Consider the following 18,381-nt stretch of genomic DNA (forward strand, 5'->3'; position numbering starts at 1 on the left):
GAGATATATTTCAGTTTACAAAATACATTTGTAATTCTGAAGATGGTGAACCTGATAACTACAGTATCAGTCAAGAGATGGTGTAAAATGACATTCAGAAGGCATGCTATTAAAATGCTACTGAGATTAGGGAAGAACTGATTGGAGTTTAGGTAGCCTATTGTGGGTCCTTCAAAGACTATAATCTTTTCTTCACTTAGTCTTCTTCTTGTTGTTGTTGTTGTTGTTGTTGTTGTGGTCTGCAGACTGATCCTGTGCAAGTTTCATCATCTCACCTGAACTTCTCAATCTACATCCACTTGAACCTACTTGGTCTTCCTCTACAATTTTTATCCTTCATACTGTCATCCATTACCAAACTGACATTTCCTTGGTACCTCAGGATGTATCCTGTCAACTGAGCCCTTCTTTCATTCAAGATATGCTGTAAATTTCTTTTCTCCCTAATTTGATTCAGTACTTCTTCATTGGTTACCTGATCTATTAATTTAATATTCAATAAGATCTAGTCACCAAACAGGAAACTCATTAAGAAATGGAAGACCAATTACAAAAAAGAGTAAAAATACCAGCCTATGAACTGCTAGGTGCTCTGTATCATTCACCACATGGCATAGCAACATACATTAAACAAGATATGCAAATGAGAGCCATTTCCTATCTCTACCAATGACGAAATCCATAATGTTGTTGTAAAAATTGAAAGCATCGCTGTCTCCAACACTTACAAGCCACCAGTCATATCCTTGTCAGCCCAAGTTATCCACCCACATCCTCATCCTGTTGTAAAAGTGGGTAGCTATAATGGCCCTGTAAGCAGTGGAAATACAGAGACTGCAACGACAATGGTAACACAGTAATAAAATGGACAATGGATGACCACTTAAACTCTTGTGTTCAGTGCCTAAGACTGATCTACTTTCAAGTTGGCAGCATGGAGGTAGGAATACAATCTCGATCTATGTTTCATTCCAGTAGACAACTACGCCCAGACCCTAGCAGTATCACAAAAAGTCCTCTGTGACTTCCTACACAGGCAGCAAAGACCAACAATAATAGAGGTGGGAACACAAATCCTTCTAATCACATCTATCCCCCACCAAAGGTGGAATCTAAAGAAAGCCAACTAGGCCAAGTTCTGTATAGAAACAGACAATCTCTTTGGCTGGATATCCTCTAATAACAGAAACTACGAAAGATATGCCAACACCATAATTAGGACTGCCAAAGAGTATATACAAAGAGGCTACTGAAAGCAGTAATACATTTCTGGCTGGTCCCAAAACAGTGACCGAGTGATGTGGCGCAGTGGCTAGCACATGGCAATCCGTGTCCAGCCATCCTGATTTAGGTTTTCCGTGAGTTCCCTAAATCGTTCCAGGCAAATGCCGGGATGGTTTCTTCGAAAGGGCATGCCGACTTCCTTCCCCGTCCTTTCCTAATCCTATGATACTGATGACCTCGCTGTCTGGTCTCCTCCCCCAAAACAACCCAACCCCAAAACAGTGAGGAATTGTACCAGAATTTCCTCAAAAATGCTGACCGAGAAATGGCTGAGGAACTAATACATAGTCTAGATGTGGCAAGGTACCAAAAGTGGGTGAAAACAGTATAAAGCCTGAATTTTCAGACTTTGAGCAGACTTCATTAAGGAAACAAGACAGTGGAGCTTCACATGAAGAAATAAGACAACAGTTACTCCAAATGCCATTGCTTCACGTCTAGTAGCAACAACCAGAGCATCAATATACAAAGCACGTACAATCATAGTGATACGAAAACTCAGAACACTGAAAGCCTAAAATGCAGATACCAAACTCCTACTTGTGAAGAAAACTCAACAGCACTTAAACATGTTAAGCCATGAAAAGCTCCAAGGTTTGACAGTATACTAGAATGGCTTATCCACAAAAGAATAAGTACAAATTAAATGAGGGAATCTCGCTCAAACACACAGGCTTCCAGCCAAAACAAAGCCATGCTATCACTCACTACTTATGTTGCAGTAATGAAGTAATTTGTTCATTCTAAGAAAGAGTGTATATTTTGATTGTATGGCTTTTGACATTTTCAGCTTGAAGAGGAAAGATAAGATCTGTAATAATTTGTGAAGTCACGTTAGTGTTTACTTGTATGAAACTTCTAAAGAGAATAAATTGTTATGTCATATCACAGGAAAAATAAGAACCACTCTTCTGCAGGTTTCAGCTTGTGTAGTGGTCTGTTGCTCTCTCTTACTTACTCTCTTCTGATGTTTTTGTATGCACCGTGTAAGTTAAGTATGTATGCTAAATTAGTTAAATAGTTAGTTAATGTTAATGTCTGATATATTGTCATGTTATTTAGATTCCAGCACCTATCTGAATCTTTCCTTTGCCAATGTTACTCACTGCATTTTTAGATCTTTATTTCAGACGTCCTATGAGAGAGGCTGGTGACAAATTGTTGGACGGCAAATAACCAAATGCCAGTCACGTTCTCTCATTGTTTATTTCCTTAAATAAAACTAACACATCCCTGAGATACTTCATTCTGATGAGTCTTCATAGCTTTTGCAATATTGTAGTAAATTGATCAGTCACCTGCCATCAAACTAGAGCATCAGCCAATTTGCTCATTGATCCAGCATACAAGTATAAGACGAAGGAGGTTTTGAGGTAAGAGTTGTTAAATGAATGTTATTGGCCTCTTATATGCTGCACTGTAAGTTGTAGTAAATAATATTCTGGCCACATCCTCAATGAGGCTATCTTTTGTGTTGCAAATGATCAAAAATAAAAAGAGTATCACATCAGTAAGAAATAAAAAAAAAATTAAAACACAGCTGCATTCATTGACTTATTGACTTATCAGTGCCCTATAACAGAGTGTGGAGAAAAGGCGTGATGTAAAAACTTTTTCACATAAATCCTTGGAAACCAATTGTTTGCTGTTCGACAATATCCTAAATGACTGACTGTTCAAAGTAGTCCTGGGATGCAACATCAGCCCCCCCTCCCCTCCCCAAGAAAATTAAAAAGTGTTCCACCACAGGAATCAGTCCATCCTCTACTTTTCTTCAGCTCATACATTGCAGACATGCCAAAAACAAAATCAAGGAAGTTTGGTTATGCAGTTGACTGGATACTTGCAACAAGGTGTTCCACAACTGAACAGTCAGAAGAAATCCTTACAGAGGACCTAGATGTAGTGAGAAAGTACTTTCACAATTGTAGACTCCAACCAAATGCTATCGAACCAGAGGTTTACTGTGGCCACCTTAAAAATAAACTTGCCAGAAGAACATTCAACATATAGTTTGAAAACGCTTTGATAGAACTCTCTCTTTCAGAGAGCATTTAACAAGAACAGCAAAATAATTGAAAACAAGAAACGTCATCATTCAAAAGTTGTGTGGTACAACGTGGGGAGCATAGGCATCCACCCTGCGTTCTTCTGCTCTGGGTCTTGTCGTCTCAACCACTGAGTATTGTTCCCTAGTTTGGCTAAACAGTTCATATGTACAATAGATAGATATCTAGCTAAATAATGTCATGAAAATGATTGCTTTCGATATCAGATCAACTACTACAGGATGGTTGCCAGTATGGAGCCACATTCCACTCCCGCAACTATGACACATAAATGCTCTCACAAATGAGTACAAAAATATCATGGATAACAAAAATTCACCAATTCACCAAGATGTTGATGATGAAAACTCTAGTACCTTCCGCCGTGGAAGTCACAACACGTGCCAGAACAAATGGACGTGGTCAGCCCATAGAGGGCTCCGCCTCCGCGGTGGCTTTTCCACACAGCGGCTCTTGCGCAGCGAGGGCGCCACTGCTACGCCACGTCCAGACAGCGGCCAATAGCCGTTCCCTCCGGTTTTGTATATAGGGACCCGCTCTGCCCTAGTCCAGTCAGTCTGGTACTTGCTCTGGATTTCGTTTCTATCTCGGCGGTACTGCATTCTGGTCGTTGCTCGTTGTTGACATTTGCCTGGCTCTGGTTCCGAGTGGATTTACTGTTGGTATTTGGTGTTGTGGTTTCCACAAGCCTCTGTTGTTTATCTCTTCCTTGTTGTGTCGGTCATAGTCGGTCGTGGTCGGTTGTTGTCAGTTGTCGTTGGTCTGTTGTCCGACTCCTCCTTGTGTTTACCCAGTGGTGCGTGCTCCACTGCCAGCGGCTTCCCCGCCTGGTGGCTCTGATCCGCAGCCCAAGGTGTTCCCGCAGTTGGTTTTGGTTACTACAAAAACAATAACTGATTCTGCACTAGACGACCACCAACTGTAACAGAAATGGTCAGTGTGGAAGATGAGTTCAACATTACAAATGAATGAGCTCAAGAATGGACTGGACAACAAATAATAATATGCTGTATATGACCCAGAAACCCTTGGGATTTGACTTGCCACTAAAACATGTTAGTGCTAAACAGAATTAGAACCCAACACAGTAGCTATGCATATTTTTTACACAATTGGGCTAGACCGTTCTATGATTGTGTAAGCTACTGATTCCTCGACTTGTGCCACTGGGTAAAGGGGATTCAAATCGGTCATCTACATTTACATGGCTATTCTGCAAATCACATTGAAGTGCCTGGCAATAAGTCTGAAATTCCACTCTTGAACAGTGTGCAGAGAAAATAAATGCCTATATCTTTCTGTGTGTGCTTTGATTTTCCCTATTTTATTATGATGATCATTTCTCCCTATGTAGGTCAAGTCAACAAAATATTTTTGCATTCAGAGGTGGAAGTTGGTGATTGAAATTTCATGAGAAGATCGTGCCACAGTGAGAAATGCCTTTGTTTTAATTATGTCCACCCCAAATCCTGTATTATGTTCGTAACACTCTCTCCCCTAATTTCCATTAATTCAAAATGTCCTGCTCATCTTTGAACTTTCTCGATTGTACTCCAATAATCCTATGTGGTAAGGATCCCACACCATGCAGCAGTGTTCCAAAAGAGGACCGACAAGCGTAGTTTAGGCAGTCTCTTCAATAGATCAATTGCATCGGGTCCATTACATTCAGGTAGCAGCTACGTGGGTAGTGAGGGCTGTGTGGAGTGGACTGGGCAGGTGTATTTTTTTGTAGTTGCAGATTGTTATAGCTGTGTTTTAAAGGAACCTGAACTCCAAGCACTAATAGAAACCACTGAAGCTCAAATTGTTACAGGTATTGAAAGCTGGCTAATGCCGGAGATAAGTATTGCCAAAATTTTCACAAAGTACCTAACAGTGTTTGTAAAGAATAGATTAAATACAGTTGATGTAGGAGTGTTTATTGATGTTGAAAGTAGTTTATATTATAGTGACACTGAAACAGATAGTTTCTGTGAGTTACTATGGGTAGAGGTTATATGTGACGCCCAGAATAAATTAATAACTGGTTACCTTTACTGACCCTCCCCCAACTCTGGAAGATACAGTTGTTGAACAGCTTGAAGAAAACTTGTCTCATTTCAAATAGGTACCCCACTCACAATTATATTTTATGGTGACTTCAATCTACCCTCATATGTTGGAAATGGTTTGAAATCGTACTTCACCTTTTAGTAAAAAATAATCCTGAGCAGATAGTGAGCATCATGACAGACACAGGGATTAATGACCACAAAGTAGTTGTAATGAAACTGAGTACTGTAACATCCAAATCCATAAAAAATAAATGCAAAATACGTCTCTTTAAACAGGGAGACAAAAAATTGCTCAACATCTTCCTAAGATGCTGTCGCCAGTCCTTCCAAACTGTGTAAACATAGACTAGATGTGGCTTAAATGCAAAGAAATAGTATCAATGGCAATTGAGAGGTATGTGTGAAATAAATTAATAAGAGAGGGTACTGATTCTCCATGGTGCAGAAGCAGGTCATACCTTAAACAGTATGCCAAATTTAAAAGAACACAAAATATTAAAAGATCGGCAATGTTTTACTGAAGTTTGAAACTAAGTGTGGACTTCAATGCAAGATGCTTTTAATAGTTTTCACAGCAAAACTGTGTCTCAGAATCTGGCAGAAAATCCATAGAGATTCTTTTCGTATGTAAAGTAAACCAGCATCAAGACACAACTGATATTTCCAGAATGAGATTTTCACTCTGCAGCAGAGTGTGCGCTGATATGAAACTTCCTGGCAGATTAAAACTGTGTGCCGGACTGAGACTCGAACTCGGGACCTTTGCCTTTGCGGGCAAGTGCTCTACTACTGAGCACACAACCGATACCTTGACTACACAATAGAATTGTTAATGTTACCAATGACAGTGCCAATATAGTGCAGTTACTAAACATGGTTTTCTGAAATTTGTTTACCATTGAAGACAAAGTAAATATTCATGAATTCAGATCAATAACAGCTGCCAACATGAGTAACTTTAGAAGTAGATAGCCTCAGTGTAGCAAAGCAACTTAAATTGCATAATATATTCAAGTCCTCTGGTGCAGATTGTGTACCGATTAAATTCCTTTCAATGTGTGCTGATATAATAGCTCCATACTTAGCAATCATATACAACCGCTCACTCAACAAATACAACCATTCACTTGATGAAAGGCTCCTACCTAAAGTATGGAAAACTGCACATATCACACCAATCCTCAAGGAAAGTAAATAGAAGTAATTCACTGATTTACAGACCCATATTACTGATGAAGTCATGTTGCAGTAGAATATTGGAACATGTAGTGTGCTCGAACATTATGAATTGCCTCGAAGAAAACGATCTAGTGACCAATAATCTACATGGATTCAGAAAATGTAATTCTTGTGAAACACAACTAGCTCTTCATTCACATAAAGTAATGATTGCTATCGACAGGGAATCTCAAATTGATTTTATATTTCTAGATTTCCAGAAGGCTTTTGACGTCATTCCTTACAAGTGACTTCCATTCGAATTGGGTGCCTCTAGTGGATTGTCTTAGTTGTGCAGCTGGATTTGAGATTTCCTGTCAGACAGGTCACAGTTAGTAGATATTGACAGAAAGTAATTGAGTAAAACTGACGTGATACCAGGTGGAGTTATAGGCCCTCTGCTGTTCCTAATCTATAAAAAAGATTTAGGAGACAGTCTGAGCAGCCATCTTAGATTATTTGCAGATGATATCATTTACTGTCTGGTAAGTCATCAGATTGCCAAAACCAATTACAAAATTATTCTGACAAGATACCTGTATGCAGCAAAAATGACAATTGACTCTAAACAATGTAAAGTGTGGTCGTCCACATGACTACTAAAAGGAATCTGTTAAATTTCCATTACACAATAGTTCAGACAAGTCAGTCAATTCAGTTAAATACTTAGGGGTTACAACTACGAATAACTTAAATGAGTATGATAATGTAGATAATGTTATAGGGAAGGCAAACCAAAGACTGCATTTTATTGGCAGAATACTTAGATGATGCAACAAATCCACTAAGGAACTGCTTTCACTGCACTGGTCCATTCAATTTCTCGAGTATTACTGCATGTTGTGGGATCCACATCAGATGGTACTTGCGGAGGACATCAAAAAAGTTCAAAAACAAGGCAGCTCTTTTGTATTATTGTGAAATAGGGGAGAGAATGTTACAGATATGATATGCAAAGTGGGGTAGCAGTCATTGAAAGAAAGGCGTTTTTCGTTGCGGCAGGATCTTTTCATGCAATCTCAATGAATGCAATCTTCATGAAATCCTCTCCACTCCACCAAGAGTGTCTTTCTGTCGTCCACCTAACCTTCGTAACCTCTTAGTTCATCCCTATGAAATCCACAAACCACCTTCCCTACCCTCTGGCTCCTACCCTTGTAACCGCCCCCGGTGTAAAACCTGTCCCATGCACCCTCCCACCACCACCTACTCCAGTCCTGTAACCCATAAGGTGTACACGATCAAAGCAAGAGCCACGTGTGAAAGCACCTACGTGATTCACCAACTGACCTGCCTACACTGTGAAGCGTTCTATGTGGGAATGACCAGCAACAAACTGTCCATTCGCATGAATGGACACAGGCAGACAGTGTTTGTTGGTAATGAGGATCACCCTGTGGCTAAACATGCCTTGCTGCTTGGCCAGCACATCTTGGCACAGTGTTACACCGTCCGGGTGATCTGGATACTTCCCACTAACACCAACTTGTCAGAACTCCGGAGATGGGAACTTGCCCTTGAGTATAACCTCTCTTCTCGTTATCCGCCAGGCCTCAACCCCCGCTAATTTCAAGTTGCTGCCACTCATACCTCACCTGTCTTTCAACAACATCTTTGCCTCTTTACTTCCACCTCGACTGACATCTCTGGGCCCAAACTCTTTGCCTTTACAAATGTCTGTTTGTGTCTGTGTATGTGCGGATGGATATGTGTGTGTGTGCGCGAGTGTATACCTGTCCTTTTTTCCCCCTAAGGTAAGTCTTTCCGCTCTCGGGATTGGAATGACTCCTTACCCTCTCCCTTAAAACCCACATCCTTTCATCTTTCCCTCTCCTTCCCTCTTTCCTGACGAAGCAACCAGTGGTTGCGAAAGCTCGAATTTTGTGTGTATGTTTGTGTTTGTTTGTGTGTCTATCGACCTACCAGCACTTTTGTTTGGTAAGTCTCATCATATATATATATATTTAAAAAGAAAGATGATGAGACTTACCAAACAAAAGCGCTGGCAGGTCGATAGACACACAAACAAACACAAACATACACACAAAATCTAGCTTTCGCAACCAACGGTTGCCTCGTCAGGAAAGAGGGAAGGAGAAGGAAAGACAAAAGGATATGGGTTTTAAGGGAGAGGGTAAGGAGTCATTCCAATCCCGGGAGCGGAAAGACTTACCTTAGGGGGAAAAAAGGACAGGTGTACACTCGCACACACACACATATCCATCCATACATACAAGACACAAGCAGACATTTGTAAAGGCAAAGAGTTTGAGCAGAGATATCAGTCGGGACGGAAGTATAGAGGCAAAGATGATGTTGAAAGACAGGTGAGGTATGAGCGGCGGCAGATTGAAATTAGGAATTAGCGGAGATTGAGGCCTGGCGGATAGCGAGAAGAGAGGATATGCTGAAGGGCAAGTTCCCATCTCCGGAGTTCTGACAGGTTGGTGTTAGTGGGAAGTATCCAGATAACCCGGACGGTGTAACACTGTGCCAAGATGTGCTGGCCGTGCACCAAGGCATGTTTAGCCACAGGGTGATCCTCATTACCAACAAACACTGTCTGCCTGTGTCCATTCATGCGAATGGACAGTTTGTTGCTGGTCATTCCCACATAGAACGCTTCACAGTGTAGGCAGGTCAGTTGGTAAATCACGTGGGTGCTTTCACACGTGGCTCTGCCTTTGATCGTGTACACCTTCCGGGTTACAGGACTGGAATAGGTGGTGGTGGGAGGGTGCATGGGACAGGTTTTACACCGGGGACGGTTACAGGGGTAGGAGCCAGAGGGTAGGGAAGGTGGTTTGGGGATTTCATAGGGATGAACTAAGAGGTTACGAAGGTTGGGTGGATGGCGGAAAGACACTCTTGGTGGAGTGGGGAGGATTTCATGAAGGATGGATCTCATTTCAGGGCAGGATTTGAGGAAGTCGTATCCCTGCTGGAGAGCCACATTCAGAATCTGATCCAGTCCCGGAAAGTATCCTGTCACAAGTGGGGCACTTTTGGGGTTCTGTGGAGGGTTCCGGGTTTGAGGAGATGAGGAAGTGGCTCTGGTTATTTGCTTCTGTACAAGGTCGGGAGGGTAGTTACGGGATGCAAAAGCTGTTTCCAGGTTGTTGGTGTAATGGTTCAAGGATTCCGGACTGGAGCAGATTCGTTTGCCACGAAGACCTAGGCTGTAGGGAAGGGACCGTTTGATGTGGAATGGGTGGCAGCTGTCATAATGGAGGTACTGTTGCTTGTTGGTGGGTTTGATGTGGACGGACGTGTGAAGCTGGCCATTGGACAGGTGGAGGTCAACGTCAAGGAAAGTGGCATGGGATTTAGAGTAGGACCAGGTGAATCCGATGGAACCAAAGGAGTTGAGGTTGGAGAGGAAATTCTGGAGTTCTTCTTCACTGTGAGACCAGATCATGAAAATGTCATCAATAAATCTGTACCAAACTTTGGGTTGGCAGGCCTGGGTAACCAAGAAGGCTTCCTCTAAGCGACCCATGAATAGGTTGGCGTACGAGGGGGCCATCCTGGTACCCATGGCTGTTCCCTTTAATTGTTGGTATGTCTGGCCTTCAAAAGTGAAGAAGTTGTGGGTCAGGATGAAGCTGGCTAAGGTAATGAGGAAAGAGGTTTTAGGTAGGGCGGCAGGTGATCGGCGTGAAAGGAAGTGCTCCATCGCAGCGAGGCCCTGGACATGCAGAATATTTGTGTATAAGGAAGTGGCATCAATGGTTACAAGGATGGTTTCCGGGGGTAACAGACTGGGTAGGGATTCCAGGCGTTCGAGAAAGTGGTTGGTGTCTTTGATGAAGGATGGGAGACTGCATGTAATGGGTTGAAGGTGTTGATCTACGTAGGCAGAGATGCGTTCTGTGGGGGCTTGGTAACCAGCTACAATGGGACGGCCGGGATGATTGGGTTTGTGAATTTTGGGAAGAAGGTAGAAGGTAGGGGTGCGGGGTGTTGGTGGGGTCAGGAGGTTGATGGAGTCAGGTGAAAGGTTTTGTAGGGGGCCTAAGGTTCTGAGGATTCCTTGAAGCTCCGCCTGGACATCAGGAATGGGATTACCATGGCAAACTTTGTAAGTGGTGTTGTCTGAAAGCTGACGCAGTCCCTCAGCCACATACTCCCTCAGCCACATCAAGTACCATAGTCGTGGAACCCTTGTCCGCCGGAAGAATGACGATGGATTGGTCAGCCTTCAGATCACTTCCCACTAACACCAACCTGTCAGAACTCCGGAGATGGGAACTTGCCCTTCAGCATATCCTCTCTTCTCGCTATCCGCCAGGCCTCAATCTCCGCTAATTCCTAATTTCAATCTGCCGCCGCTCATACCTCACCTGTCTTTCAACATCATCTTTGCCTCTATACTTCCGTCCCGACTGACATCTCTGCTCAAACTCTTTGCCTTTACAAATGTCTGCTTGTGTCTTGTATGTATGGATGGATATGTGTGTGTGTGCGAGTGTACACCTGTCCTTTTTTCCCCCTAAGGTAAGTCTTTCCGCTCCCGGGATTGGAATGACTCCTTACCCTCTCCCTTAAAACCCATATCCTTTTGTCTTTCCTTCTCCTTCCCTCTTTCCTGACGAGGCAACCGTTGGTTGCGAAAGCTAGATTTTGTGTGTATGTTTGTGTTTGTTTGTGTGTCTATCGACCTGCCAGCGCTTTTGTTTGGTAAGTCTCATCATCTTTCTTTTTAAATATATTTTTCTCACGTGGAATGTTTCCCTCTATTATATTCATATCATTAATTTGAACCCAACAATCACGTTTGTTATTGTTATTATTATTGTCACTGTTACATTTCGTAGTCTTTTCTGTCTTATTATTTCCTCCTCCTGTTTTTGCCAGCAGTTTTACTTTCTATTCACCTTCTCCTTTTTTTACCGTAATCCAGTATACAATTTTATCCCGCCGATATATACTCAATAATACGTAATAATACGTAACCCACTTCCAAACCATAACCAAAATTTTTTTTTTTTTTCCCGCTTTCAACACTACCGCTGCTATAAAATCCACCGTTTCCAGTTCACAAACAGTTCCTTTCAGCTATTAAACAACCTTTTCGGCTAGTTTTAATATATTTTGCTTTATTTCCAGTTCCGTTTTTCTCACATCATCGATCATTTTTAGCCGCTTCCCACAGGTTTTAACGTCATTATTTCTTCATCAGACAATTGTTAGCTTCATTTCCATAATCTGCCACCATCAAACCACCCTTTTAATACATCCTCACGTAGTTTTTTCGAAATTTTCCCGTATTTCTCCACCCTTTAACGTGTTTTGGCGGCACTAACCTTTATGCACATCATTATCTACCTACACAAGTTCACCACAGGATCAACATAGCCCAGCTATAACCAACCCTTTTTCGCCTTTTTTCACACCAGATCTCCATTTGCTTTCTAGTTTTACCTTTATCTCTCCCCATATATTTTTATATTTATTTTCATTTTCATTTCAGCCTCGTGTTCCACTTTCCACCTTCTAGTACCATGTCACCCTCACAACACCTCCACAACGACCCCATTAAGTTTTATTTACATTCCCTCCGCAAACATGCCTTCGCCCTAGCCAGATTACACTCCCATATTTTATTTTCTCAGGCTTGTCTGACATTTGGCATCACCCCCAAAGGCCTCACACTTAAAGTTCCCATCTCTGGCTGCAACCCTTCTTTCCATCAGTCCCTATACCAGTTCCAAACCGAACAATCCATTGCCCTCACCCACCTAATCCTTCACCTACACATCCACTCAGCCAATCAACACACCCATCAACTCCTGTCCCTAATAAAAGTCCTCAATCTTTCCTCTCCCACATCCACACCGGTTGTTCAGAGCATCCTCCTACAGGCCAACCGCAAATTAGAAAAGCTTGCCACCCTCCACCTTAAAAAACTATCCAATCTCCTGGTTTCCCACCTCCGGAAAGGCAACTCACTCACCCTTCACAACCTTTCCAGCAAACCTCAACCTCCTGTCATTGCACACAAACCCAGTCTCTCCCATCTACTCAATCTCCCACTTCCAGCTCCACTCCCTCTAAAACCTCAAAATTCCAATCAACACACTCTGGAACCACAACACCCCAATTCAGTAGTTAACCTCTCCTCCAAACCTCTCTCCCAATCCGAAACCTCTGTCCTATCCAAAGGCCTCACCTTCAGCCCCACTCCCAGATTCAACCAAACAGCCCTTGTCAAAGATTTACTGTCCTACACCCGTACTCTCTGCTGGAAATATCACTTTGCCACGAAGAAAAATGATCCTAATCCTACTCCTAATGATCCAACTCCCCAAGATACTATCCAAATTGAACCATACCTGGAACAGTTCCGTCCTCCGTCACAGCGGGACCCACCTCCTCTTCCTCAAAATCACCCTCTCCAAACCTTCCAGGAATTTCTGACTTCCAGCCTTGCCTCTCAATCCTTCTAAAAAACCTCAATCCTACTCCCAACATCACCACTGCTGAAGCCCAAGCTATGCGTGATCTGAAGGCTGACCAATCCATCGTCATTCTTCCGGCGGACAAGGGTTCCACGACTGTGGTACTTGATCGTCGGGAGTATGTGGCTGAGGGACTGCGTCAGCTTTCAGACAACACCACTTACAAAGTTTGCCATGGTAATCCCATTCCTGATGTCCAGGCGGAGCTTCAAGGAATCCTCAGAACCTTAGGCCCCCTACAAAACCTTTCACCTGACTCCATCAACCTCCTGACCCCACCAACACCCCGCACCTCTACCTTCTACCTTCTTCCCAAAATTCACAAACCCAATCATCCCGGCCGTCCCATTGTAGCTGGTTACCAAGCCCCCACAGAACGCATCTCTGCCTACGTAGATCAACACCTTCAACCCATTACATGCAGTCTCCCATCCTTCATCAAAGACACCAACCACTTTCTCGAACGCCTGGAATCCCTACCCAGTCTGTTACCCCTGGAAACCATCCTTGTAACCATTGATGCCACTTCCTTATACACAAATATTCCGCATGTCCAGGGCCTCGCTGCGATGGAGCACTTCCTTTCACGCCGATCACCTGCCGCCCTACCTAAAACCTCTTTCCTCATTACCTTAGCCAGCTTCATCCTGACCCACAACTTCTTCACTTTTGAAGGCCAGACATACCAACAATTAAAGGGAACAGCCATGGGTACCAGGATGGCCCCCTCGTACGCCAACCTATTCATGGGTCGCTTAGAGGAAGCCTTCTTGGTTACCCAGGCCTGCCAACCCAAAGTTTGGTACAGATTTATTGATGACATTTTCATGATCTGGTCTCACAGTGAAGAAGAACTCCAGAATTTCCTCTCCAACCTCAACTCCTTTGGTTCCATCGGATTCACCTGGTCCTACTCTAAATCCCATGCCACTTTCCTTGACGTTGACCTCCACCTGTCCAATGGCCAGCTTCACACGTCCGTCCACATCAAACCCACCAACAAGCAACAGTACCTCCATTATGACAGCTGCCACCCATTCCACATCAAACGGTCCCTTCCCTACAGCCTAGGTCTTCGTGGCAAACGAATCTGCTCCAGTCCGGAATCCTTGAACCATTACACCAACAACCTGGAAACAGCTTTTGCATCCCGTAACTACCCTCCCGACCTTGTACAGAAGCAAATAACCAGAGCCACTTCCTCATCTCCTCAAACCCGGAACCCTCCACAGAACCCCAAAAGTGCCCCACTTGTGACAGGATACTTTCCGGGACTGGATCAGATTCTGAATGTGGCTCTCCAGCAGGGATACGACTTCCTCAAATCCTGCCCTGAAATGAGATCCATCCTTCATGAAATCCTCCCCACTCCACCAAGAGTGTCTTTCCGCCATCCACCCAACCTTCGTAACCTCTTAGTTCATCCCTATGAAATCCCCAAACCACCTTCCCTACCCTCTGGCTCCTACCCCTGTAACCGTCCCCGGTGTAAAACCTGTCCCATGCACCCTCCCACCACCACCTATTCCAGTCCTGTAACCCGGAAGGTGTACACGATCAAAGGCAGAGCCACGTGTGAAAGCACCCACGTGATTTACCAACTGACCTGCCTACACTGTGAAGCGTTCTATGTGGGAATGACCAGCAACAAACTGTCCATTCGCATGAATGGACACAGGCAGACAGTGTTTGTTGGTAATGAGGATCACCCTGTGGCTAAACATGCCTTGGTGCACGGCCAGCACATCTTGGCACAGTGTTACACCGTCCGGGTTATCTGGATACTTCCCACTAACACCAACCTGTCAGAACTCCGGAGATGGGAACTTGCCCTTCAGCATATCCTCTCTTCTCGCTATCCGCCAGGCCTCAATCTCCGCTAATTCCTAATTTCAATCTGCCGCCGCTCATACCTCACCTGTCTTTCAACATCATCTTTGCCTCTATACTTCCGTCCCGACTGACATCTCTGCTCAAACTCTTTGCCTTTACAAATGTCTGCTTGTGTCTTGTATGTATGGATGGATATGTGTGTGTGTGCGAGTGTACACCTGTCCTTTTTTCCCCCTAAGGTAAGTCTTTCCGCTCCCGGGATTGGAATGACTCCTTACCCTCTCCCTTAAAACCCATATCCTTTTGTCTTTCCTTCTCCTTCCCTCTTTCCTGACGAGGCAACTGTTGGTTGCGAAAGCTAGATTTTGTGTGTATGTTTGTGTTTGTTTGTGTGTCTATCGACCTGCCAGCGCTTTTGTTTGGTAAGTCTCATCATCTTTCTTTTTAAATATATTTTTCCCACGTGGAATGTTTCCCTCTATTATATATATATATATATATATATATAAATAGAGGGAAACATTCCACGTGGGAAAAATATATCTAAAAACAAAGATGATGAGACTTGCCAAACAAAAACGCTGGCAGGTCGATAGACACACAAACATACACACAAAATTCAAGCTTTCGCAACAAACGGTTGCTTCGTCAGGAAAGAGGGAAGGAGAGGGAAAGACGAAAATATGTGGGTTTTAAGGGAGAGGGTAAGGAGTCATTCCAATCCCGGGAGCGGAAAGACTTACCTTAGGGGGAAAGAAGGACAGGTATACCTACGCGCACGCACACACGCACACACACACACACACACACACACACACACACACACACACACACACATACTGTCCTTTTTTTCCCCCTAGGGTAAGTCTTTCCGCTCCCGGGATTGGAATGACTCCTTACCCTCTCCCTTAAAACCCACATCCTTTTGTCTTTCCCTCTCCTTCCCTCTTTCCTGATGAAGCAACCTTGGGTTGCGAAAGCTTGAAATTTGTGTGTGTGTTTGTGTGTTTTTTATTGTGTCTATCTACCAGCGCTTTACCGTTTGGTAAGTTACAGCATCTTTGTTTTATATATATATATATTTTCCCACGTGGAATTTACCCCTCTATTATATTCATATATAAATAAATTGTCTGTACTGTTTATTGTTCATATATGCCTCGCGTATAGGGCAACAATCAGTACAAACGCTTTCAGAAAATACTTCCTTACACTTAAATGTATGTTAAATGATAATGTTATTTCTCTTTTTTAGAAAAACTTTCCTTGCAATTAAAAGTATGAATTTTGTATCCTCTTGACTTCAGCTCTCTGCAGTTATTTTTCTTCCTAAATACCAGAACTCGGCTACTACTTTCAGTGTTTCATTTTTTAATCTAATTCCCTTGACATAAACTGATACTCCAAGTCATTAGCAGTTTCTGACATAATTACTGTGTCATCAGCAAACCTTGAAGCTTTTATTTATTGTCTATGAACTTTAATCCAAACATTTCATTTCCTTGGTTTTCTTTACTACTTGCTCATTGTACAGACTGAATAATGTCAGAGAGAGGCTGCAACCTAGTCTCATTCTCTTCTCAATTACTACTTTCCTTTCTTTTCCTTCGGTTCTTATAACTGCACCTACCTTCTGTACAGATTGTACATAACCCTTCAATGCTTGTGTTTATTCCTGCTCCCTTTCAGTATTTCTATATTTACACCTCCATATTTACTCTGCAAGCTACCTTACAGTGCGTGGCAGAGGGTACATTGTGTACCACTCCCCCCTTTTCCTGTTCCTCTTGCAAGTGGTACATGGGAGGAATTATTGCAGGTAAGCCTCAGGGTGATCTGAATCTCTCTTATTTTGCCTTCATGGTCATTTCATGAGATATACACAGAAAGAAGCAATATATTGGTTGACTCTTCTAGGAGCATATGTTCTTGGAATTTTAACACTGAACCACACCTTGATGCAGAATGCCTCTCTTGAATTGTCTGCCACCAGAGTTGGCTGAGAACATCTGTGATGCATTTTGCACTTACTAAATGATCTGTAATAAAACATGCTCTTCTTGTGATCTTCTCTGTTTCCTCTTTTAGTCCTAACTGGTATGGATCCCAGACTGACGAGCAGTGATCAAGTGTAGGTCGAACGAGTGTGTTGTAAGCTGCCTTCTTTGCAGGTGGGCCACATTTCTGGAGGATTCTTCCAATGATTATGTCTGACATGTGCCATTTCTCATTTAGTTTTATGTGTGGTCAGTCCACTTTAAATTGCTCCATTCGCAAACTCCAAGATATTTTATGGATGTAACTGTTGCCAGTGTTTGTTCTGCAATTATGTAAGTATACAGTAATGGGTCTTTCTGCCTATTTATGCATAATATATCATATTTGCTTATGTTGAGGATCAGTTATCATGGCCCCATGCTCTGCACCAACCATCAATCATCTTTTGGTCTCTGCATTTCACTACAATTTTCTACCATTGTGACTTCTCTTCTATATTATCATCCATGAAAAGGTTCGTGGAACTTCTGACGATTTCTGCTGGTGATTTATATGTATCATGTAACGTAATGGCCCTATAACATTCCCTTGCAGTACACTCAAAGTTACTTTTAATTTTGAAGATTCCGCTCTGTTGAAGATGACGTGCTTTGTTCTGCATGGTTGAAACACTTATATCCAGTGACATAGTTGGTCTGATATTCCATATTCTCATATTTCATTCATTGGGCGGCAGTGTGGAACTGTGTCAAATACCTTCCAAAAGTCAAGGAACACAGCATCAGCCTGGGCACCAGTCCCTACTGTTTTCTGTGTTTTGAGCAGAATAAACAGAGTGAGCTCAGTTTCAAATGATTGTTGCTTTCAGATCCCATGTTGATTTCTACAGAGAAGAACTTGTCTCCAGAAATATCACAATATACAAGCATAAAACATGTTACAAAATTCAAGAACAGATGGACGTCAGGGATGTGGGCCTGTAGTTTTGTGCATTTGTTCGACAACCCTTCATGAAAACAAGAATGACCTGCATTTTCTTCCAGTCATTAATAGTTCTTTGCTCCTCCATTGATCTACAGCCCTGTGGCCACAAAGTATGTCTTCTAGTTAGTATTGTCGGAAGCTTTCTCTAGTCTACAAATGCCGTAAACAGATGTCTGACTTTCTTAAATCTCTATATAAAAGTCATAGGCCAGTATTGCTTTGCATGTTCCTACGTTTCTTCTGGGCCCCATACTAATCTTCCTCAAGGTTTTCCGTACTTGAAAAAAAGTATTAAAAGTTTTGAAGGACATTGAATTTACAGCGAGTGTGATGTTGTCAAAAAAGTTGCATTTTATGCTCAAGTTTTTATCCATTGAAGAAAATTAGTTTCCCATACAAATTTAAAATCTAATACGAGGAAAATTCAGTGAAGCCATGAATCACTGTAAGCACAGAATTTATTTTAAAAAAAGAAAT

General features: G+C 42.6%; 1 protein-coding gene across 2 annotated transcripts in view; it reads left to right on the forward strand.

Moving 5' to 3' along the window:
- LOC126191151 (mitochondrial potassium channel ATP-binding subunit) overlaps window positions 1-18,381 on the forward strand; it is a 138,667-nt gene that overhangs the window by 89,763 nt on the left and 30,523 nt on the right. The window lies entirely within an intron of this gene.

This window comes from Schistocerca cancellata, chromosome 6 (assembly GCF_023864275.1).
Source record: "Schistocerca cancellata isolate TAMUIC-IGC-003103 chromosome 6, iqSchCanc2.1, whole genome shotgun sequence".
NCBI classification, from domain to species: domain Eukaryota; kingdom Metazoa; phylum Arthropoda; class Insecta; order Orthoptera; family Acrididae; genus Schistocerca; species Schistocerca cancellata.